At 35.6% G+C, this 24,663-nt stretch overlaps 1 protein-coding gene across 5 annotated transcripts in view; it reads left to right on the forward strand.

The window, feature by feature from the left end:
• Nucleotides 1-24,663, forward strand: part of Zc3h12b (zinc finger CCCH-type containing 12B) — a 402,674-nt gene that overhangs the window by 191,696 nt on the left and 186,315 nt on the right. For 2 of the 5 annotated variants that reach the window (XM_010632199.3, XM_033760140.1), the window contains one exon: nt 4,590-4,715. The exons of the other annotated variants lie outside the window; for them this stretch is intronic. The gene's annotated coding sequence lies outside the window, so the exon portion shown is untranslated. The remainder of the gene's footprint in view (nt 1-4,589; nt 4,716-24,663) is intronic. 5 annotated transcript variants of the gene reach the window in all.

Here is a 24,663-nt window from a genome sequence, read left to right on the forward strand (position 1 = left end):
ATGGGTTCCATTTCTTTCCTATGTTGGGCGTTTATTTTTTCCATTTCTTTCTTATGCTGGGCCTTCATGGCTTCTATCATGGTCCTGAGCTCATCTATTTTTTTGTCAGTTTCTGCTCTAGAGTCTCGAATCACGACTTCCAATTTGCTCACTATCACTATGTTTATCTGGGAAATTATTTCTGTTTTGAATTTTTCTAGAGCCTGATTGATCTGTTTTGTTACTTCCTGTGCTTTGAGTTCAGGGTGTTCTGGTGGTTCACTATAGGCCTTATCATCCTCTTTTGCCCTACTGTTTGCCATTGGTGAACTGGAAGTCTGTCTTTGTGTCTTGCTTAAGTGTTTTCTCATTTTTATTTTTGTTGTCGGGCTGTCCTTGGTTTAATCCCTGAGTTATTACTTAAATATTCCTGATATAGTTGCGTCCTAGCTTCTGGGTCTCTAACGACCCACAGACATTCTCATCTTCATAACATCAGAGAAAACTGCTCATCGAATCAACCACAATGCTTTATCCCAATTGATACAATCAGCAACACATTAAGATCAAGCACAACTTGGAAACTGACCACCTGTGGTAGTCACTATTCTATCACCCTTAAATCTTTTGAATTAAATTGAAATCAAGAAGCAGTCCAGATCATGTCTTCAGTGAACAAAATTTCAACATAGTGTATTTACCATTTAATGGCTCAGACAGACAGAGTGAGGATGCAAGGCCCTTGGTCTCAGTTAGCTGATGGCTGAACCCCATGACGCTAACTGACCTTGGGCTGCAAGGCCCAGATTGAGTTCCCCAACCTTCTGAATGGTTAAACTCCACACCGTTGTACTACAAGTTTCCCACGCCCTTTCTTTAAAGATGTTCAAAGTTGGGAACTCAGAAAAATACCCTATGACCACCCTGTTCCCCAACCTTCTGAATGGTTAAACTCCACACCGTTGTACTACAAGTTTCCCACGCCCTTTCTTTAAAGATGTTCAAAGTTGGGAACTCAGAAAAATACCCTTGATGACCACCCCTGCCTCTGCAGAATGGGTCCAAGACTGGTGCGTGGGGGTGGGCGTGTAAGGGGAGTTATGGGGGTTCAGGGGTGCCCATGTGGCTACCTTCCTGGTGCTGGAGCGATGGTGGCTGGGGTGGGCTAAGGCGTGACTCTCCTTCCCGCGGTGGATTAGGGCCCAGGCTGAGGAGGTCTGATTTTTTTAAAGTTCTTTATATATTCTAGAAAGTAGACATTTGTCTGAGGAACAGCTGGTAAAAATTTATTCCCACATTCTGGTTTGGCAATTCACTCTGTTGGTGGCCTCTTTTGCTGCACAGAAGCTTTTCAATAAGATGAGATCCCAGTTATTAAGTTTTTGTTCTAGTTCACATGCACCTGGGATTTTGTTCATGAAGTCTCTTTGTACTCCATTGTTTTCAAGAGTTCTACCTAATCCCTCTTCCAGCCAGTTTAGTGTTTCTACTTTAATATTGAGATTGTGAATCCAGTTTTGTTTTAGTTTGGTGAGAGATAGAGATCTAGTTATAATCTTTGGCAAGTTGAAACCCAATTTATTAAAGACGCTATCTTTCCTCCAGTGAGGATGTTTGGCTTCTTTGTCTAAGATGAGATGGCTATGTCTGGAGTATTTTCTGCATCTCCTGATCTGTTACACTGCTCCTTGGGTCTGTTTATTTGCCAATAACGTGCTGTTTTTATAACAGTAGCTTTGTAGTATACTTTCAAGTTGAGGATTATGATACCCCTTACCTTGTTTTTGTTGCCTAGAATTACTTTTGCTATTCTAGGTCTCTTCTTGTTCCAAATGAACTTTTGGATTTTTTTTTTTCTCAAGTTCTGTGAAATATGTTGTTGAAATTTCAATTGGGATTGCATTGAATCTATATACCAGTTTTGGAAGTATGACCTTTTCACTATATTGGTTCTTCCTACCCAGGAGCAACAGATGTCTTTCCATTTTCTGATATCCTCTTTGTTATCTTTTTTCAGAGTATTGTAGTTTTCAGAGTAGAGGTCTTTGATTTCTTTCATTGCATTGATTCCTAGATAATTTATTTTTTGGATGATATTGTGAAAGGAGTTATTTCTCCAGTTCCACCCTCAATGAGTCTATTTTTCATGTATGGGAAGGTTATTAATCAAGTGATATTTCCATAATGGAAGCAGTCCAATATAATCAACTTGCCACCAGGTCACAGGCTAATCATTCTGGGGAATAGTGCCATATTGGAAACTCCCATTATTCTCTGATGCTGGTATATTGGGCCTCCAGCAGTGATTGTAGCTAGATCATCCTTGATAAGTGGGAGTCCATGTTGTTGAGCCATGAATAACCTCTATCCCTGCCACCATAGCCACTTTGTTCATGAACCCATTGGGCAATGACAGGAGTGATTGGACAAATAGGTTGACTGCTATCTACAAAATGGGTCATCCTACTGACTTGATTGTTAAAGTATTCTTCTACCAAAGTCACTTTTTGGTGAGAATTTTACATTGGATACATATAAATTTACATCCATGCCCATATTGAGAGGTCTGTCCATGAGCATATCCTGATCATATGGTACATGCCATGAGTCCATAGATGCATACTGGGAGATAGAAAGCAATATAGCAGAAATAGGAACCATGGGCATCTGGGAAATTCTTCACGTAACCAACTTGTGCCCTCTGGACCTGCTCTCGTTCCATCATGCAAGTACCATTTCCAATTTAATTATTGACTATTGCTGTGTATGTCCAACTTTATGACTTGGTTGATCAAATAATACCCAGTTTATGATGGGCAACGCTGCATTCATGGTAACCTGGTGTCATGGTCAAGCATTCAGTGTCCACTAAGACCCAGTAGCAGGCCAGGAGTTTTCAAGGGAAGAGTAGTTGTCTGCAGATGATGGCAAAGTCTTACTCCAAAACTCTAAAGGCCTCTGCTGCTGTGGGAGCCTGGCAGAGACTCCAAACAGCATCCCTAACTGCTTCTGACATTTCAAATACCATTGAATTTTTGTGGAAGGAATTGGTAAATGACATGAAGAGAAGCAAGGAGAAGGTTAAAAAAAAAGTTTACTGTGCTCATAAAGGATCATCCCACACCAAAAGCTGTGCTACCAAACTGACCCTGGACTGGGTGACAATCTGCCTTTTATAAGAGCTCTACAACCATGACCTAATTTTAAGTGATAAGACGTTTTACTTCCAACAGTTCCCATGACAAATCATGGTCACAAGACAGTACAATGTTAATCCAAATGGAACCTCTCTCTCTCAGGTTATTTATCATTAGCTATTTCAGCCCACAAGAGTGGGGGCCTGGAGTGAGAAAATCAGGACCGGTGACATTCTTTTACCTTATCACCTTTATAGCCATATTGTTTATAGAAAGTTTTATGATTCAGGGACTGGTACTTATCTTGAACCTTTTGTCTCATCCTGGGATTCAGTTAAGCACCTCTGGCATTTGTTAATTTTAAATTGGGGCTACATGCCTTTAAGTTTCACTGATGAAACCTCAGGTGTTTTGTTAAACAAGCAGAGCAAAGCAAAAGACAGAGGTTATTCTATATTTTCTTTAACATTTTGTAGGTTTCTGACTATTTACAGAAGTTCTTTCTATGAGGATTTTCTGGAGTACAAGCAATACCTGTACTGCTGTAAGTGCAGCTAGATCTCACACACCAGTGGCAGTGCAGCCTTCACAGCAACCTGGACTTATTACAGAGCCTTCTCTTGTTTTGGGCTCAACTCATCCTACCAGCTTTCTGATTCACTTGGTAAATGGGCCAGAGTAAAGCACCTAAGTGAGGAATGTGTTGCCTCCAAAATCCAAATATAGGCATTGTGCCTCTTTTTGGTTTTAAGGGTAGCCAAATGCAACATCTTGTCTTTCACTTTAGAAAGGATATCTCTATATTCCCCAAAGCACCGGACTCTTGGAAATTTCAGAGATGGAAGGACTTTGAATTTTAGTTGTTTTTATTTCCCATTCTCTGGCTCACAAGTGCTTTGTCAGCAACTTTAGAGTGGTTTCTACCTCTTGGTCACTTGGTCCAATTAGCATAATATCATCGATATAATGGATTGATGTGATAACTTGTGGGAGAGAAAAGTGGTCAAGATCTCTGTGAGCTAAGTTTTGACACAGGATTTAGCAGTTAATATAATTCTGAGGAAAGACAGTGATGGTGTAGTACCAGCTGAAAGCAAATTGTTTCTGATGGGCCTTGTACATAGATATGGAGAAGAAGGCATTGGCCAAATTAATAGCTGCATACCAAATATCAGGAGATGTGTTAATCTGCTCAATCAAGGAAAACCATCTGATTCAGCAGCTGCAACTGAATCACACCTTGATTCAGTTTATACAAATCTGTCATTCTCCAAGGCCTGTCCATCTTTTGCCCAGGCCAAATGGAAGAATTAAATGGAGATGTGGTAACCACCACACCTGCATCCTTGAGGTCCTTGATAGTTGCACTAATTTCTGCAATCCTTCCATGGATGTGATGTTGTTCTTGGTTTACTATTTTATCAGATAAAGGCAACTCTAATAATTTCCATTTTCTCTTTCCAACCAAAATAGCCCTTATATTATGGGTGAAGGAACTAATGTGAGGACTGTCAACTACTAAGTATATCCATCCCAATTATACATTGTGGAGCAGAAAAAGTAACTACAAGATGGATTTGAGGACCCACTGGACCCACTGTGAGTTGGACCTTTGCTAAAATTCCATTAATTACATGACCTTCACAGGCCTCTGCTCTTACCAGAGGGCTACAATGACATTTTGGATCTATTGGAATCGGTGTTACTTCAAAACCAGTGTCCAGTAGTCCTTAAAATGTCTGATATCTTCCTGTCCCTCAATGTACTTATCATGATAAAAGGCCTTAGGTAGCACTGGGGAAGGATGGAATAAGGATTAAACATGTAAAGTTTTGGTGGTGCACCAGAGTCCTCCTCCAGGGGACTTGGAACCCTTTCATTCAAGTATGTGAACTGACTCAAGTTCAGGAACTGGCTGAGGAGATGCAATTCTCTGTTACTGCAATTTTCAGTAGGTTTCTATTCATTTGACCTTAAATTCTTTTTGATTACATAAATCTGGTAAAAATTTAATAGCCTTCCCATCTATTTCACTTTTGTGAACACACTGGCTAATCAGGCAACACCACAGATCTATTTACCTGTGTAAGACCACTACAATTTTTGCTCTGCTTCTGTTGTCTGTTATGGTAAGTGTATGCACCTTGAGGGTTAAGTGCTTCCACTTCATCCCTGCTACTCTGGGATCCAATTAAACTCATTGACCTTAAGTTTGAGTGACCTCATCCCCACCATAAGTTCTGGCATACAGAGAAGAGCAATGACAGGGCACTTCTGGGATGCCTGTCCTCCCCTGATTAATCTGTTGGTCAAGGCGTTAGTGAAGAGTATATTTTCTAGATCATCGCAGTTGGAGGATTACATTTAATATGATAAATCTCCTGCAGCATTCCCATTAGCCTTAGCCTTTGATTCCCTGGATTAACAGTAAACCACAGAATATCAGCTATTTCTAATTCATTTGCAGTGGGTCATCTTTTGATCCATACTTCTCCCAAAAATTGAAGTAAACTATTTACACCTTTTTATTTTACTCCACGAGCTGCAGCATCAAATTCAGAATTTCTACTTAGCAGGTCCATATCGACAAACTCATCATGGTCCAAATGTATGATTTTGCTGCCATTATCCCACTCCCCAAACTCCATTCTGACACTTGCTCATCAGTCCTCTGCTTTTAAGAGTTAGAAAACTCAAGAAGTTCTTTTGGAGAAGAGCAGACCTCCTCATGGGTCACACTACATACCACACCCTTAGGAGTCATCTGCAATTTGAGCCTGGTTATAGATCTGGAGGCAAAAATGGGTGGTGAAGGCATGTCCTGAGGAGTGTCAGAATTATGCTTGATCGACACAGGATTGGCTTCCTCAGGTATACTAGGAGAGGCCAACACTACAGGACATTGAGGTGAGGATGTCTATGCCACTGTGAGTAGGGAAATCTCTTCATCTAGCAAAATAATCTCATTAGAGTCTAGGAGTTCAACGTCCTCAGCCTCATCAGGGTCCTCCCAAACACTTACATCACAATTTATAGGATCCCAACATTTTCTGATCAGTTCCCTCCCCTTTACTTCTGATAGCCTTCAAGACTGAATATTGGATTTATGCTCTACTTCACCTGATAAAATTATGAGAACCTGTGTTTGGATCTGCAATCTAAGCCCTCTGGAGAAGAGAAGATTATCTTTCAGGACACACATAAAAACTTTTTGATTTTTAAATATGAATCAGGAGCTTAAAATTTGAACCTTACTTTTCTTCAAATTAGCCAGGAACCACTAAAGTCATAGAACTTCATCTTGACAATTCTTTTTCTCTAGACTCCACTACCAAAATCTGTATCAATCATTGCTCACTAGAGAAACAGATTTAAGGATTTACAAGGTAGGCTTACAATGGCCACCTGCAGAATCAAGTGTAGAAGAGTGCAGAGGGCTGTCTGCTTGCTGAATATCTGAAGGGTCCAGTCAAAGTTCAAAGGCCCTGAGCTCATTGTAGTGTCCTATGCAAGTCCATATCAGGAGGATGAAAGGTCTGAGCTGGAAAGACAAAGGGTCATAATGGAAGGCTGAATGGTCTGAGCTGGAAGGCTGAAGAGAAAGCTGGGAGAAAATGTCCAAGGTGTAGGTCAAGACTGGAGCTCCTGGGCTGGGGATTTAGCTCAGAGGTTCTGCCACCTGCCTTGCAAGCTCAAGGTCCCAAGTTCAATCCCTGGTACAAAAAAAGACTAGAGCTCCTCTGAAAAAACAGAAGTGAGCCTTCCTTCTTTGTATCCCTTTTATTCCATTCGGGTGACAAGCCTATTGGTTAGTGCTATTCACACCTAGGATGAGTCTTCTATGTTTAGTAAATCCTTTCAGCCACATTTAGAACTATGCTAATTCAATTAGATGGCCATTTCTTACTCAAGTTGACACAACAGTTAACTATCATATCAGGTTTTAGTAGTTAAATTGTCTTATTATGCCTAGTCTGTGTATGAAAAAATCAAATTAATGATATACACATGGTTTCCTGCTGGTTAAGAAATTTGGGGGCTAAGCTAATCAAAGGACATCATTGTGACCAAGCTCCAGTAAAAAGATTAAAGCATTCTCATTCAGAAACATTGCACACATTTTAATTGCTGAGAACAGAGTGCATTGTGTGTGACTTCATTTAGAATGAAAGTATATAGAGCTTTACAGGTGAAACTTCTCAGTATCTGACTGGATCTTTTCCTACTGTGATTTGTTTCTATTACATTATTGTGAGTATTGTGGTATGGTTTTCGGTATGCTCCCAATGGTTTTTGTGCTGGAAGCTTGTTCTGCAATGTGTGGCAATGTTTAAAAGTAGTGGAGCTATTAAGTGGTGGGACAAGTGAGACATAATTAGGGCACTGAAATCATTATGCTCAGAATACATTAATGTAGTTGTCATAAGATTTTCATTAGTTCCTGCAACTGAGTTGTTATAGAAAGAATCAGCCTGCCCCATGAAATGCTGTGGCTTTCTATCTTTCCATGTGATCTCTTTTGTACACACTACTACTATTTTAATGTCATTTCCTAGGACAAAAGAGGACAAATAGGCCAAAAATTAATGAAAAAATTACTAATTTTAGACAAAAACTGTGAGCTAGTACAGTTCATTTTAAATTTTCCAACTGAACATATTTAGTTACAACAATAGCAAAATGGACTAATAAAGGAAATTGGTATTAAGGAGTAGGGCAATTGCTATGAAAATGTTTAAATAGCTTTGTGACTTGGTAATCAGCAAATACTGGAAGAGTTTGTATGAGCAGGCTAGAAAAAAAGCTTAGAATGCTGAATGCAGAACATTGCAGAAAAATCTGTGAAAGCTCAGAATAGGAGGAAACTGGGAAACTAAAGAAAGTGATCCCTATTGAAAACTGGAGTAAAAGTAAAACACCATTTGATAAAACTTTACTGCACTGTCACCATGCTCTGGGACTTTATGGAAAGCCCAATGTAACAATGATAATCTAGAATAGTGATGGCCAACATTTTAGAGACTGCCCAGACTATAACTCAAAACCCATGTATTTATCTTAAAGTGCCAACATGGCAATTAAATGTGAATATCAGATGCTCAGCTGTTGGGTGATTTGATTCACATGCCAACAGAGAGGGCTCTGCTGCAGCACACAGGCCATAGTTTCACCACTACTGATCTAGGATATTCGGTGAAGGAAATTGCTAAATATCAAAGCATTTAGATTGACTCTTGGCTACTTTCAGTGAACTTTACAATAAAATTCAGGAACAGATGGAAAAATAGCAAAAATACTGGAAAATTCACAGGCTGGTCAGGGAAAAGTGTGTGTGGAGGGGAGGCATGTAAGGATGTGGTCCAGCAACTGCTTGCTAAAAAGGTTAGCACAAATAAAAAGAAGCCAAGAAGCTTGCATCAGAACAATGAGAGAGACTCAGAAATACTCACAGAAATCTCTGAGACCATCTGTCCTTTTATAAGCCCAGGCAAAAGTGTTTCAAGATGTGTCTTGGCATACTCCTGGGTTTTGTCAAGACTCTCTCAGAATTCAGCTTTTCATTTTACACTGAACTGTTTGTTCCATGGATGCTTCAGCAATGGTTCAAGGAAGACTGGGCATAACTCATGCCACTGTTGTGAAGGAAGCCAGTTGGTAGACCTGGCTATCCACGTGTTCTGCTTTTGCAAGCAAGGAAAATTAAGAGCACTGTGATCATGATGGATTCCACTGATATTTCACAGGAAGGCCTGGGAATCTGCAGCGGTGCCTACCACAGAGACAAAGCTCTTGCAGAAATTCTCCACTTGAGTGCCTGTGGAGCCTTAGAAGTGGAATCACTTCTTTTAAGCCACCAAAGAAGTAAAACATCCAGCAACATGCAATTCTCACTATGAAAAGTTGTAGACATCATACATTGCCAGCCAGTGAGAATACCCATATGAGTTTTAACCAACAAAGCCATAGAGACAAAACTGTCCGAGATGTTGGGGATGCCTGTTCCACTACAATATGCACAATATTTTGAAGTTGAAGCTTTCAAAACTTATTGTCTTTCTTGCTGGTTTTCAATTTTACTCTGAGCTTATTGTTCTTTTTTTACTTCCCTTTTTCTCTTTTGAGAATAGAAACATTTATCCTATCCCTGCCTCACCTTTGTATCTTGGAAGTAAAAAATGTGCTGTTTTTGTTTTTGTTATTGTTATTGTCATTGTTTACAGGCCTCATAGCTGGGAAAAAATTGCTTTGAGTGATGAGACTTTGGACTAGGACCCTGAGTGATACTGGATGTTGAAATTTTCATTAACAAAAGGACATGGGCTTTGGAAGTCAGGGGCAGAATACTGCAGTTGGAATATAGTTTAAAGATCTCCCAAAGGTTCATGTGAAATTTGGTCTGCAGTGTGGTGATGTTGAGAATTAGTAGTGCACTTACTAGAGAGTCCTAGTTAAGTTATTAGGTGTACTGGTTAGGGATCTCTATAGGAATAGAAAAATGAAATATATGTGGGCCGGTGATTTAGCTCAGTGGTTCCAATGCCTGTCTCACTAGCGCAAGGTATCGAGTTTGATCCTTGGAACCTAAAACAAAATAAAATATTTGAAAGCTGATTTATTACATAGGCTTGCAGGATCAGAGGCAAGTTATTTCACAATGCCCATCTACATGCTGGGGTACCAGAAATTCCAGAAGCTGTTCAGTCTCTGAAGTTAGAAGCCACAAAAAGGAGGGATCAAGAATACAGTACCAGTCCAAGACTCAAGAAGTAGAAGCTCCCTGGAGGGTTGCTGGTTTGAGTTCACACTTAATGATTGATGTCCACAGGTAATGGCAGTAGCAAAATAAGCACCCACTCAAGCAGAATGGAGCTTCTCAAAATGAAGGCTGATTTCTTTCATTCCTTCCAGGCTAAAAGCCTATTGGATGGTGCCACCTACAATTAAGGTGGGTCTTCATTTCAGTTTTCTGTCCTACATCTCTGGAAACATCCCCACATACACATACAGAAGTATACTAATCTACTAGATGTTTCTTAATTCAGTCAAGTTAACATTTATGTTAACATTAGAACATTAGGGTCATCAACCTTGAAGATTTAAAGAGTTCTGTGTGAGATTCTAGTTAGTTTCTCAAAAAGCAACTTGTCATGAAAGAGTAAACTCCACTCTTTAATCTCTCTGACATTTACCCTCACTATTGATCTCTTATGCTCATGCTGCTGCCATTAAGGTACCATCCATTATGAGATCCTCCTTAGAGGCCAAACAGGTGAGTCATCCCATCACAGATTTTTCAGCCTACGAGCCTGTGAAATAAGCAAACATTTTATTCATAAGTACCTGGATTTAGTCATTTTGCTATATTAATATAAGTAGTCTATAATTTTAACTAATCTTAGTCATTTGTACAACTATAAATTTAGTCCTTTTAAGTCCTTCTGAAAATGTTGATGACATTTTGAGTCCTTGATACAGTAAGTAATAAAAAAGTAAATAGTGACTATTTTTAAATGAGATAAAGAAAATGTACAGGAAAGAATATTGCTATGGATAAAGAATATCAATTTAATACCACATACTTAGCTCAGAAATAGAGCACTTGCCTAGCATGAATTAGGCCATCACACTGAAAAAAAAAGTCATTTTCTATGGAGAATGATTATAAACTTTTAGAAATTTGAAACAAGGCTTCAAGATTTATGAAACAAAATAAGACATAACTCTCCTAATTACTGCTAGAATAAGTAGATAAAAATCAGTTAGTATATACCAGTATGAAGAACATGCTCAGCTGACATAAACTACTTAATGAAAATGTCATTTTGTCCAAAAGCAGCAGACTACAATTTTTTCAAGTACACATGTATCATATACCAAGATGGAAGATACTTGTGCTATAAGCCTCAGTTAATAAAAAAAAAGAATTGAATTATATAAAATATTTTCCAGTCAAAATACATAAATGATAAAAATAACAAATCCACCCATATTTGTACACTAACATATTTCTGAATAATGCATGGGTCAAAATATCAAAACAAAAATGTAGAAGTATTTCAATGATTATACATTAAAATTAATGGAATGTAGCTAAAACAATAATTAGGGATAAATTCATGCCACTAAAAATGCCTGTTTTATATTAATGATAAACCTAAACAAGGAGGTGAAAGATCTCTATAATGAAAATTACAGAACACTAAGGAAAAATATTGAAGAATACACCTGAAGATGGGAAGACATCCTTTATTCTAGGATTAGAAGAATTAATATTATTGGACCAGGAATTTAGCTCAGTGGTGCTGCCACCAGTTTCACAAGTGTAAGGTCCTGAGTTCCATCCCCAGTACAAAAAAATTAGTATTATTAAGATGGTCATATTACTGAAAGTGATCAACAGATTTGATGCAATACCATTCTTCACAGAGGTAGAAAATACATGATCAACTGGATCCAAGACAGAAATGTCCTGGAAGAAATATTTGGGAGAGCAAAACTACTTACTTCATGGCAGCTAGAAAGGTCCAGGAACAATATATAGTACCAAAGATCACACCATGATCTACTCACATGCACCTAGAATTGTGCTTTATTCATCTGCTTTGTGGCTCTCAAACCAATCAAGTTGACAATCTATTTTAACTGTCATAAATTCAGCTGTTATTCAGCCCGAAAGAACAAAATAATGTAATTTGTAGGAAAATGAATGGAACTTGAGATCATCCTAAGTGAAATAATCCAGACTAAGAAGATCAAATATCACATATTCTGTCTCATATGAGGAGTCTATGAAAAAAAAAGAGATGACATGAAAACAGAAGAAAGACTATTACAAAAGAGGAAGGAGATGGAGGGAGGAAAGAGGATGAAAGTAATGAGGGGGTAGAAATGATCAAAGCATGTTATTTGCATGCACTAATATGCCAAATGAAGCTGACTACTATAACTAATAAAGAATAAACTTAAAATTTCTGTTTTAAGAAAGGGTCACAAATCAGAAAAATGTGAGGGATGAAAATTCAGTGTGAAGAAGCAGAGAAATAACAATATTTCAGTACATCCATAACAAAAATGATGAAAAATTATGAATTACTTTTTTCTAATTACCTAGACAAAATATAGAAATTCTCTAAAGGGGCATAATACCAAGAAACACTTAAGGAGAAACACAACAAGAATACCCCAGTATCTATTAAATTCATTGAATTGGTAGTCTAAAACCATCCTACAAAGAAAATTCCAGACATGGATTAATATACTGGGTCATTATACAAGATAATTAAAGAAGAAATAATACCATTCCACATAAACTCTTCTAGAAAATTAAAAAGAAATTTGAGACTCTGATGCCAAACTCAAATTGCAAGCAAGAAAAACTATAGACAAATATAATTTATAAATATAAATATAAATATTATAAACATTTAACAAATTGAATAAAACATATGCAAAAAATTAAATACTGTGTCAAGATTATTCTCAAGAATATGAATCTGTCTCAGTATTTTTAAATCAAATATTGATTTACTATATTAATAAATTGAAAAAGGAAGTTATTTCAATAGACACAGAAAAAATACTTAGTAAAATCCAATACCTACTCTTATCATAACCTCTCAGTGCACTATGAATATGAAGGGGACTTCATGAACTTGATAAAGGTCATCTTTGCAAAAGCTACCACTAACAGTTAATGAGGGACTGAATGTTTTTCTTCTAAGATAACAGTGAGGCAAGGATCTTGCTTTCACTTCTTCTGTTCACTGTTGTATTAGAAGTTCTAACAAGTACAATAAGGCAAAAAAATAGATATTCCAATGAGAAAGAAGTAAGTCAAATTCTCATTACTTGCACAGAGCATGTTCATCTGTGTAGAAATTCTATAGAATCCACAAAAATACTACTAGAATTAATGAGTTAGTTCCACAATATGATAGCATATTCAATTTACATAACAATAAAAGGCATGCATATAAAATAGATATTTTAATCTAATCAGAAATTTGAATTTTAAAAAATCCATTTACAATAATGTCTAAAATGTGAGATTTGGAAGAAAATTTGATGAACAGTATGTGTTTTTGTCCACTTTTCATCACTGTGACAAAATACCTGACATGAACAGCTTGAGGGAGGAATGATTTATTTTGGTTTATGGCTTCAGTTCATAATTAATTGTTTCTGGGCCTGTGGTGAGTAGGTATATCGTGGTGGAAGGGTGTGACAAGAACAAAGTTGCTTACACATATTTCCTGGGAAGCAGAAAGAAAAAGATAGCCTGAGAGGAAGAGACCAAGACAATATATAATCCCTACATCATGCCCTTATGATTCATTCTCTTCAACTAGGCCCCACTTACTGAAGTTCCATTTTCTTCCAATAAAGGTATCAGATATCCACTAATCCACTAATAAATCCACTAATAAAGTTACATCCACCATAATCCAATCGCTTTTAAAAAGCCCATCCTAAGAACACGAGACTTTGGAGGAATACATATTTTAAAGTTAAACTGTAGCAATGGGTAAGACCTGAAACTACTGAAAACAAAACAGTGTAGAGATAAAGATCTAAATAAATCGAAATATATTCCATGTTCCAAAATGAGAAGGCTTGGCTTGATAATATGTCAGTTTCTTCCAATATGATGTACAAACTCAATAAAATCTTAGGCAATCCCAGTAGAATTTATTGAAAAAATTAACAAGTTGATATAAAATTTAAATAAAAAATGCAAAGTATCTAGAATTGTTAGGACTATTTATTGAAGTTGTAGGACACACATAAACACACACACATTTTGTCAAGGTTTTATATTGCCATAAGAAAAACAGTACAATAATTGACAATGGGATTTTGATATGAAGATAGTCATATATTTATGGAAAAGATTAGAGACTTCAAAAATAGAATTATGGATAGTAAATGGATTTTTGACAAATTTTCAAAGCAACTCAGTATATAAAGAATAAAGTTTCTAAAATCTGGTCTGGGGAAAATTGGATGTATATATATAAGATTTGAATCCATACTATAACAATAAACAAAAAATACACAAAATAAATCATATATAGTACTAAATGACAGATTAAAATGTAAAGATTCTATATGAAGACAAAAATCTTTGTGACTGTTGTGAAAATATTATGTATGACATTGAAAGCATTATTCAGCAGGCATGGTGGGGCACACCTGGAAACCCAGCACACTGAGAGGCTAAGGCAGGAAGAAAGCAAGCTCAAACCTGGCCTGTACAATTTATTGACTTTACAAGGCCCTGTCTCAAGTATATTTTAATTGAAAAGGGGCTGGGTGATAGCTCAGTGCAAAGGCCCTGTATTCCATTCCCGATACAAAAATGAAAATCACTCCCATAACTTGAAGTTGATAAATTTTACTTGATAAGTACTCAATACCACTGCTCTCTGAAAGACACTGTTAGCAAAATGAGAAGGTAAAAGAACGTTTGGTACAAGGAATATTTGAAAATTGCATATCCGATAAAAGATATACTTAGAACACATGGTAAAACACTCAAAGCCAAATATTTAGAAGACAATCCAATAAACTAAACAAAAGATTTGTATGTGTTTCATTCATCAAAGAAAATAAATAGAAGGCAAGTAATTACAATCAAATAAAATGAACAAAAGATTTGTATGTATGCTTCATTCATCAAAAAAGATAAATGGAAGGCAAATAACTACATAAAAAAAAAACTAAACCTCCTTCTCCATTGTTGGTGTGAGTGCAGAGTGGTGCAACAACTATGGAAATCAATATGGAGATACCTCAAAGAGCTGGGACTAGAGGTTCCATTTGACCCAGCCATCCCTCTGCTGGGTATCTTTCCAAAAGAATTAAAAGAATCATACCACAGTGATACATGTGCACCTATGTTTATAGCGGTACAGTTTGTAATAGCTAAAACTTGGAAATGGCTCATTTGCCCATCAGTTGGAAACTGGATAAAGAAGATGTGGTTTTTCTATAAAGTGGAATACTACTCAGCCATAAAGAATGAAAAACTAGCGACATTTTTAGTTAAGTGGATGCAAATTGAGGACATATTCTTAAGTGAAATAAATAAATCACACGTGTAAATACCGAATAGTTTCTCTGGTGTGAATGAACTATAATAGTACATAAGATCCTAATGAGATAATTGACAATGTGAAATAGGAAGAAAAGGGCTAAAGGTGTAGGGAAAGTGGAAAGGGTAGGGGAAAGGTAATAAGGGTAAAGAAAAAAATAGGAGAAAATGAAAATAAAGTGTTTGTAAATGGGAAGAGGAGGAGGTGGCGAAGGAAGGGCAGGGACAAGGGGAAAAAATGAGAACCAAGACCTGTCAGGAGTGTTTCAGGTTTCAGAGATTTTTAGATTTTGAAATATTTGCGTATGTTTTGCCAGTTGAGCATTGTTATTACAAATGTCTGAAATCTGAAGTGCTTTAAAATTTTAAAGCTTTGAGCATCAAAAAGTCAGTGATCAAAAAGTTTCATATTTTAGAGCATTTCAGTTGTGGGGTTTTTGAATTAGAGATGTTCAATCTGTAAAACTACGATACTACTGTACACTTATTAGAATATGTAAATTCAAAACACACACCATGCCAACTGTCAGCAAGTATAAGAAACCACTATAATTCTTACGTGATGTTAGTGAGACTTTAAAGTATTGCTTTCACTGAAGGTAGGGCAGGGGTATGGGAAAAAAAAATGAGAACCAAGACCTGTCATGTAAAGGTACAAGATCCCAATGATGAATGTAACTGTAGTGTATACCTAAAAAGTACCAATAAACCTAATGAGGAAAAAAATAGTAATTTGGCTGTTTATCAAAAAATTAAACATACATCTATCGTATGACTCAGCCATTACCCCTATATATTTACCAAGAGAAATGGAACTCTTTCCTAGAATAGCAAAATATACAAAATAAGTGAAAGGCCCAGTGATAATTGATGGGAAAAGGGCATTTTGAGCTACCCATACTATGTAATACTAAGCAACAAAGAGAAGTGAACTGTCCTCAATAAAGTACAGTTCAGTAGAGGAAGTCAAATTATACCCATAGGCAAAGAATAAAATTGGCCCTCTTTGGCATACTATGAAAATCATCTAAAATGGATAATATAATAGTTAAGACTATAGAAATGTTAGAATAAAATAGGAATTAAAATTTCTAAACCTGGGTCAAGCTGAAATATAACACCAGATTTTTGCAAAAAAGAAAAGCAATTGATAACTAGGGTTACATCAAAAATGTCATTTTTCTACTAAAAAATGATACATTTGAGGTAATGAAAAGATAACCCATAGATTGAGAGGATATATTTGAAAATCATATGTTTTTTTCCTTTACAATTTTCATTATTGTATGTTTGCAATATATAGTACTTAAATTTGTTTTGGGGAACTGGTACATGTATATATAATGTCTTGATTTTTTTCCAATCCCTTCATCCCTATACCTTTCCCCTTTTTCTTATCTCCTTCTCTATCTCTAAAAAGTCTATATCTTTGTTTCCTACTATCCTTTTTTATTCTTTACCTTATTTATATATAATGGTCTGTCGTTCATAATTATAAAGACTTCTTACTATTCAACAAAAAGATAAAGCAATGAAATAATGGGGAAATTTTGAATGATTATTCAGAGAACATATATAAATAGCTGTCTAAAAAAGCATATAAAGATACTCAAAATCATTTATCATTAGGGAAAGGAAAATCAAAACCACAATAATATCCCACTTCATGATCTTCATGATTAGTATCATAGTAATAAATGTAACAAACATTAGCAAGAATGTTGAGAAATTTTATATTCTTATGCATTGCTGTGGCAATATAAAATGGGTCAGCACTTGTAAGAAACAATTTGACAGTGCCTCAGAAGACTACAAAATTTTTGTATTATCCAGAAATATCTTTCAAAACCGTATGCAGGAAATCAAAAACAAATAATTAGGGATCAGGGATTTAGCTCATTGGTTCCGCCGCCTGCATCACAAGCTGAAGGGCCAGAGCTCAGTCCACACAGACACACACACACACACACACACATACACACACAGAAAACAAATGATTAAAGAAAAACTTGTGCATAGTTGTTCATAGCAGTACTATTTATGCTAGATGTGCAAACAACTCAGTGTCTCTCAACCGATAAATGGATGAGTAAAATGACATAACTAATAAATAAAAATGATCCCAGAACCAATATAATCTACATCATAGATGAGCCTTGGAAATACGCTGAATGAAGGAAGTCAGTGACAAAATATCACATTGTATGAATACATTTTAAAGAAATGTTCAGAAAAAAAGCAAAGCTATAATAGGAGCAGAAAATAATTAGTGTCTGCCTAGGGTGTGGTAGATGTGGTTTTGAGAGAATGGATAGTGACTGTTAATAGGTATGGCCTTTCCTTTGGGTATTCTAAATTTAGATTATGTTGATGGTGGCACCACCCTATGAGAGTACTAGAAAACATTTAATTATAGACTTCAAATGAGTAAATGTTATGGTATATGCAGCATATGAACATAAAGCTTTTTAAAATATTTTAGAAAAATGAATAAAGGATTGTATTGGTCAGCTTTGTGTTGCTGATATTTCTGTGTATCTAAAATGATATGTTTCCTACACTGTTGTTTGAATTTTTATAGTTAGAATGTATCGCATTTACACAATCGTCAAATTGTTTTATTTAGATTATATAACTTCAAGGTTTTATGTTTGAAACGCCGAAGACTAAAGGAATCATGAAGGAGAGTTCATAGGTTGTCAAGGCTTTGCATACATTTAGGTAATGTCCCATTTAATTTCAGTGAAGGTGGTGGTTGTTAGGTAGAGTATATGTAAATTCACTGGTTATATATTCTGCAAGGGGGCGTGGCTTTTTCTGAAGGTAGAACTGGAGGAAAGGATAATTTGGCAGAGATGAACTGTGAAATTTGGGGAAGAAATGGGGTAAAATTATTGGAATAGGTACACAATTAAAAGTATCAAGACTCCTCTCCTAAAATGTGTAACTTTCAACATTCCTATAAATTAGTAGAAATATCCTGTAGAAAATTATCTTTTGTTTTTTACTGATATGATTATTTATTATTTTTCAAGTACTCCTAATAGAATGATAGGAATAATATTCTGCTACTATCATGACTTTGTATTTGGAATACAAATGATTTCCTCTCATTAAAAATCTCTTAGGAAAGACATATAGAACAATGGAATACAATGTAAAGCTGAGAAATAAACACACGTATGTCATATGGTTTTTACAAAGGTAGAGAGATTATTCAATGAAGAAATGCCTTTAATTGAACAAAGTGTGTTGGACTACTTGACATTTACCACCAAAAGGAAGAGTAATACTATATAGAAAAATTTACTCAAAATGGATAAAAATCCAAAATATAATACATAAAACTTTTAGTAGAAAACAAATGGCAAACATGACATTAAACTTTACTATGATTTCTTGTTTGGGCAACAAACGAAAAGCAGATGAACTAAAGTTCATTAAAAATATTGTTACTTATATAATATGAAATTAATATCCTGCACATTTACAATTCAGTAGCAAAAAATATCCAAATTAAAAACTGAGGAAAGATCTGAGTACGCATTTCTCCAAAAATATACAAATGGCCAATAAGAAAATAAAAATGTTCGATCTCTTTAGTCTTTAGGAAAATGAAAGTCAAAAACCACAATGAGACACTACTTCATATGCATTATAATGACAATTCTAAAAATAAAAATATCATAAAATAATGTGCTGGTGAGCATGTAGAAAAATTGAGTCTTTGTGCATCCCTGATGTGAATGATAATGGTACAGGCATTGTAGAAAATGTTATGCAGTTCTTCAAAAACTTAAACACAGAATTACTATATGATTTAATAATTATTCTTTTTTTAATCTTTTTTATTGAGGTTATTGGTACAATCTAGGTATACAAATACAGTTACATTCATCATTGGGATTCTGTACCTTTACATAATAGGTCTTGATTCTCATTTTTCCCCTTGTCCCTGCCCTCCTTTCACCCCCTCCTCCCCTTCCCATTTACAAACACTTTATTTCCATTTTTTCAGTTTCTCATATTTTTTTCCTCTCCCTTATTACCTCTCCCCCACCCTTCCCACTTTCCTTACACCTTTAGCCCTTTACTTCCTATTTCACATTATTAATTATCTCATTAGGATCCTGTGTACTATTATAGTTTTACACACCAAAGAAACTATTTGGTATTTCAGTTAAAGAAATCTCTGTATGAACATTAAAAATAGGGAATCCTAAAAATAAAACTAAAAAGGAAAGTAAAAGAGAAAAGGCGATGATGTAACATTAAAATAATCCTTAATTCTGGAGATGAAAATGGTCCCTGAACATATTTAAATTGCTTCTCGCTCTTATAGTCTTATCTTATTCTTTTTTCATTATTTAGAGAATGCTTTTAGTTTCTGTAATCAAACTTACATACATATTCAAAAGAAGGAAGAACAGAGACTGAAACAGTTCCTTGTTCAGCAGTGTTCATAGCAATATCATTAACAGAGCCAAAAGTTGGAAGTGTTCTAAGTATCTCTTGATACCGGGAATGAATAAATCAAACATGTTAAATACATAAAATGAAAAATTATGTAGACTTAATAAAGAATGAAGTCATGACATTCCAAAACATGGGTGAACCTTGAAGATTCACTAAGTGAAACAAGCCAGCTATCGAGGGACAAATTGTATGATCCCACTTATACAATGTAGCTAGTTAGACTCCCGAGATAGTAGATGCTGGGTGCTATGATTAGTACAGAGAAGGGAAGGGAAAATTCTTTGTTCAAGGGTACAGAATTTTGGTATTGAATGCTGAAAAGTTCCAGAAAATGAATAGTGATGATGCTTGCTCCACATTGCAAGTATACTTTATGCCAATGAGCTATACATTTAAATGGTTCAAATAGTCAGTTTTAATGTATGTTTTAATATGATTAAAATCAGAAATTTCTTTGGAGACTTAATCTAACAGTGTTTGAAATTTTTTTCATTGAATTTATTGGTACATTTTAGGTATACAGTACAGTTACATTCATCATTGAGACCTTGTACCTTTACACAGCAAGTCTTGGTTTTCATTTTTTCCCCTTACCCCTGCCCTCCCTTCACCCCCTCCTCCCTTCCCTATTTTCAAAAACTTTATTTCCATTTTTCATTTACTCATGTTTTTTTTTCTTTTCCCTTATTTCCTTTCCTCTACCCTTGCCACTTCCCCTACACCTTTAGCCCTTTTCTTCCTATCACACATTGTCAATTATACCATTAGGATCTTACATTGAGGTTATACTCTGAAGTGAAATAAATAAGTCATACATGTGTAAATACCGAATAGTTTCTCTGGTGTGAAAAACTATAATTGTAAATAAGATCCTAATGGTATAATTGAGAATTTTAATAATATCTATATCACTATACTGTGTAATCTTTAGTTTAATAGTTAGATGTTATGTATACCACAATAAGATAATTTTCATGTGGTTATATAACTTAAATCTCATTTTAAAAATAGAATAACAACTTTTAATATAACTATAAAAATAATTTCAGTGGTATGGTTTGTGTCTACATGTCTTACAAAGCCTCATGCAGCCGTAAGTGAGGGCTTTTCAGAGATGGCTGAATCTAGAATGTGTGATTGATGCAGGTTTCAATGATAAGATTAATGCTGGGAGACTACTGAATCAGTCCCCTCATTGGTTTGGTACCATTCTAATCCCAGTAGCCTGGATACAATATAAGGCACAGAAAGAAGATTGTCTTGTCTATTAATTTTAAAACCTTTTCCTCTTTAACTTTGGGTGTCAGGCATTTTGTCTCAGAATGAGAGAAAAGTAACTAAGACAATGTGTTTACAAATAATTTATTTGGTATTTCTGAATTTTCTGCTTTCTTTCAGTTAAGCTTTATTGACATTTGACTTTTATGTTTCTTTTTTACAAATACAGGCATTTTAAATACTTGCACTCTCCTGAATTATTTTTTTTTTCTTGCCATTCAGTTGTGATTTTCCCAGAAAGAGGTGTTTAAGCTAGAAGACCTGGTTATTAAGAAGTAGGTATCAAAATCTTCAACTCTTAATGTTATAAAATTCAGCTTTATTTAAATAATAATAAATGCAGCAAAATTCTCATTTTCAGCATCAGGATGGGTTTAAAACTTGAATTTAAATTTTTCTAACATTAGCAATATTTGCATCAATGGCTTTTTTTATTATTCAATATAGATCTAAAGGTTCCAATTATGTTAGTTAGCTTCAGAAATTATTCATTGGAATATTGTGAAGTTCTTTGGCATTTTCTTTCACTATAGAACCATAAGTAGAAAATCAAAATACTATCTTTTCTTTTCTATGACCTTTTAAATAGGTTTTCTGTAATATTATTATAGTATTACTTCTCCCTTTAAAACATTACTGTATTTATATTCTTTGTTCAATATGATTTAACCCTTAACTACCATGTAAGGAAAGCAGAGAAACTTTTCTGACCTATTTTTGTAAATTGAGAGGCTTGAAACTCAGAGAAAGTAGCTACTTGGAATTATAGAATTAGGAATATGATAAGCCAAGATATCTAGCTAGTCAAGAGTCTATCTTTTTTTTTCTAGAGTAAATGGCCCAAGGAACTCACAAAGCCAGAGAAGTTAGTAAGTTGGTAACATAATTATTGCAGAGCTACAATCAGACTAATCTTAGTATAACATGTTTGAAGCAACCTAGATGTTATCTCTAAATAGTAGTTCTGGATTACAAAGTATGCACACTTTATTAACTTCCTAAACACACACACACACTCACACACATACACACACACACACACACACACATATATAGTCATTTCAGAAGAATAAGATTCATTCCACAAGAATGTGTTAGTACATAATATGCATTAGAATTGTAATGAGTACCAGTAACATAAGATGAGCAAGACACTGTCCCATTCTAACTTTATTCTCCTTATTTAATGTAGGGATAGACACATAAATAATTATGGAGCTCTGCGTTAGTTTTCTACTGCACTAGAAGTTAGCACAGATTTAAAAGCTTAAATTATCATGAGTTTGTAAAATGAGAGTTTTCTTGGGTCAGGAGTCTTGGCATAGCTTACTCCATAGGTCCTCTGCTCAGGGTTTCACAAAGATGCAGTAAAAAATATTTTCTGGCGCTGAAGTCTCCTCTGAGCCTCAGTGTGCTCTTCAGTGTTTTTGTGATGGTTGGAAGAATTCATTTCTTTCAGCTGGCAAAATCATGTTGGCTTTTTTCACTAAAACCAGAAGGAAACACAGTCAATAATCCTTAAGTTTTTGACCCTCGGATTATACTTAAAAGGACAATTAATTGGGTCAAGATCACCAATTCTCTCCAAAAAGAGAGCATTCTTTCTCTCTTCCCTCCATATATATATCATATTTTAAAGATAAATATATATTTTTTCAAATTAAGTTTTTTTAATTGACAGAGAAAGTATAATATATATATGTATATAATGTTTTAATATGTGTTTACATATTATAATGTTTGAATCAGATTAAACATGTCTATCTCCTTAAACACTTATTATTTATCCTAACTAACTCAAAGTCAACTGATTAGGGTCTATAATCATATTTGAAAAGAATTCCTTCACCTTTACCTCTAATGAAATTTAATTAATAATGCATCACATTCACAGGACCTATCCACACTGAAGAAGTTGGGGATATATTTATTGTTAATGCACACTAAAGAGCACAGGCCCCTGGGAACCAATTTAGAAATCTACTTAACACAAATGCAATGGAATGGTGGGTTACAAACTTACTTTAAACCTAATGAATTAAATTTATCTAGCATAGATTCACTTTTGAGTTAGAGCTTGACTTTTACACCTTAAATGTATCAGGAAAAAACAGAAAGTTCATTTAAATTGTGTTATGTTTTAACAAAGGAATGCAGAAATATACCCTTGGAAAATTATGGTTTTAGGAGATTCCAGAGTTGCTGACTAGAAGCAATGGTGCTTGCAGGATGCCTGAAGATATGTCTCAGGAAAAGCAAGTATTTTGAAAAGGGGGATGAAATAGAGGGAGGCAGCCTGAAAGAGAAATCCACCAGATGAATGCATATATCATGGTGTGTTTAGAAAGGGAAGGTGTGTCACCCTTTGATCCTGGCAGCACTTACACCTCAGGTCTGGTGAACACAGTAATCTTTGGAGAAAAACTAACCCACTGAGGAAAGAAACCAAAAATAGCAATAGCAGCTGGGCTGCTTGAGTTCATGTCTAGCCTAGGAAGAACCTTCCAGTACCCACCTGTCTTAAATCTTTCCACACTGGGAGATGGATCTCAAGACCAAGATATTCACATATTAGTGTAATAGAGAAATTAAAAGCCAGAAAATCATTCAGGGAGCAGTGACTAACACAGTGGTCCCTTGGAAAAGAAAGAAACAAAGGTCATTCCTGGTTTAGGACCTGGATCCTGACTCTGAATGAACTCTGAATCAGATAGGTGTAGAAGCAAGCAGCCTTTGTAATGGTGTGATCTAGGGAAGGAAAGATGATGGAGCACTGCCAAAGAAGGTACTCTCCCACTACTGACTCAAACTCTGGTAAATTCTGTGCTTACGTGGGAGCCCTCACACTATCAACCAAAAGCTGCCGAGCTGAGTCCTAGGCACCACTGAGTTTGTGCACTGGATAGTGATACTTTGTGAAGTACAGACAGACCTTTGGAATTGGCAGAGAGGCAAGCAGTGTAGCCAAATGATGTTTTATGGTACACTTACCTGGAGCGATATAAAAAGACCAGACTTAAGCAGCTTCAGGGTTTATCATGGAAGGAAAGGCAGGGGGATCAAGAGGGCAAACTCAGAAATAAACAGAAGACTGGGCACTTGTCAAAGCACACTGCAACCTCACCATCTCTGCAGTACAAATGAAGATATCTGATCATAAGTGAGAGACAAAATAAAATACTCTGACTAGACACACCACAGGAGCAACTGTGAAACCAGATGGAGGCTTGCCTGCAGAGGGAAAGAGAAGCACACTCAGTGGACCATCTAGACCCTAAAATCCCTCCACTCACTGGCAGACAAGAAAAAATTTATAGAAGAACAAGCTCAATGCAACTGCCAATAGCTAAGGTTTCTGCATCTGTGAAAACAGAGTTAAGAGCACATGAACTGAATACTATTGCAGTGTAAATAGGACCGAGAAGACTATTTTCCCACTTTTATATGTGTGTGTGGTTATTTTCATTTTCTTTCTCTTCCTTGTATTCTTTTATTTGGCACACATATACATGTGTCTACATATGAGAAAAGAGAATTAGAATTAATTAGGTCTTAAAATAGTATCTCTAATGTGCATTTCAGGGTAACCCTTACCAAAACTTGTGTAAAGAGGACCTAAACACAAACTTTTTATCAGAATATTAATTTGTTCCAACTTTCACACAGATGCCCTAAATCTCCAGTTATATTTCCCTCTTT

Source organism: Fukomys damarensis, unplaced genomic scaffold (genome assembly GCF_012274545.1).
Source record: "Fukomys damarensis isolate Sample0158 unplaced genomic scaffold, DMR_v1.0_HiC HiC_scaffold_39, whole genome shotgun sequence".
Lineage (NCBI taxonomy): Eukaryota > Metazoa > Chordata > Mammalia > Rodentia > Bathyergidae > Fukomys > Fukomys damarensis.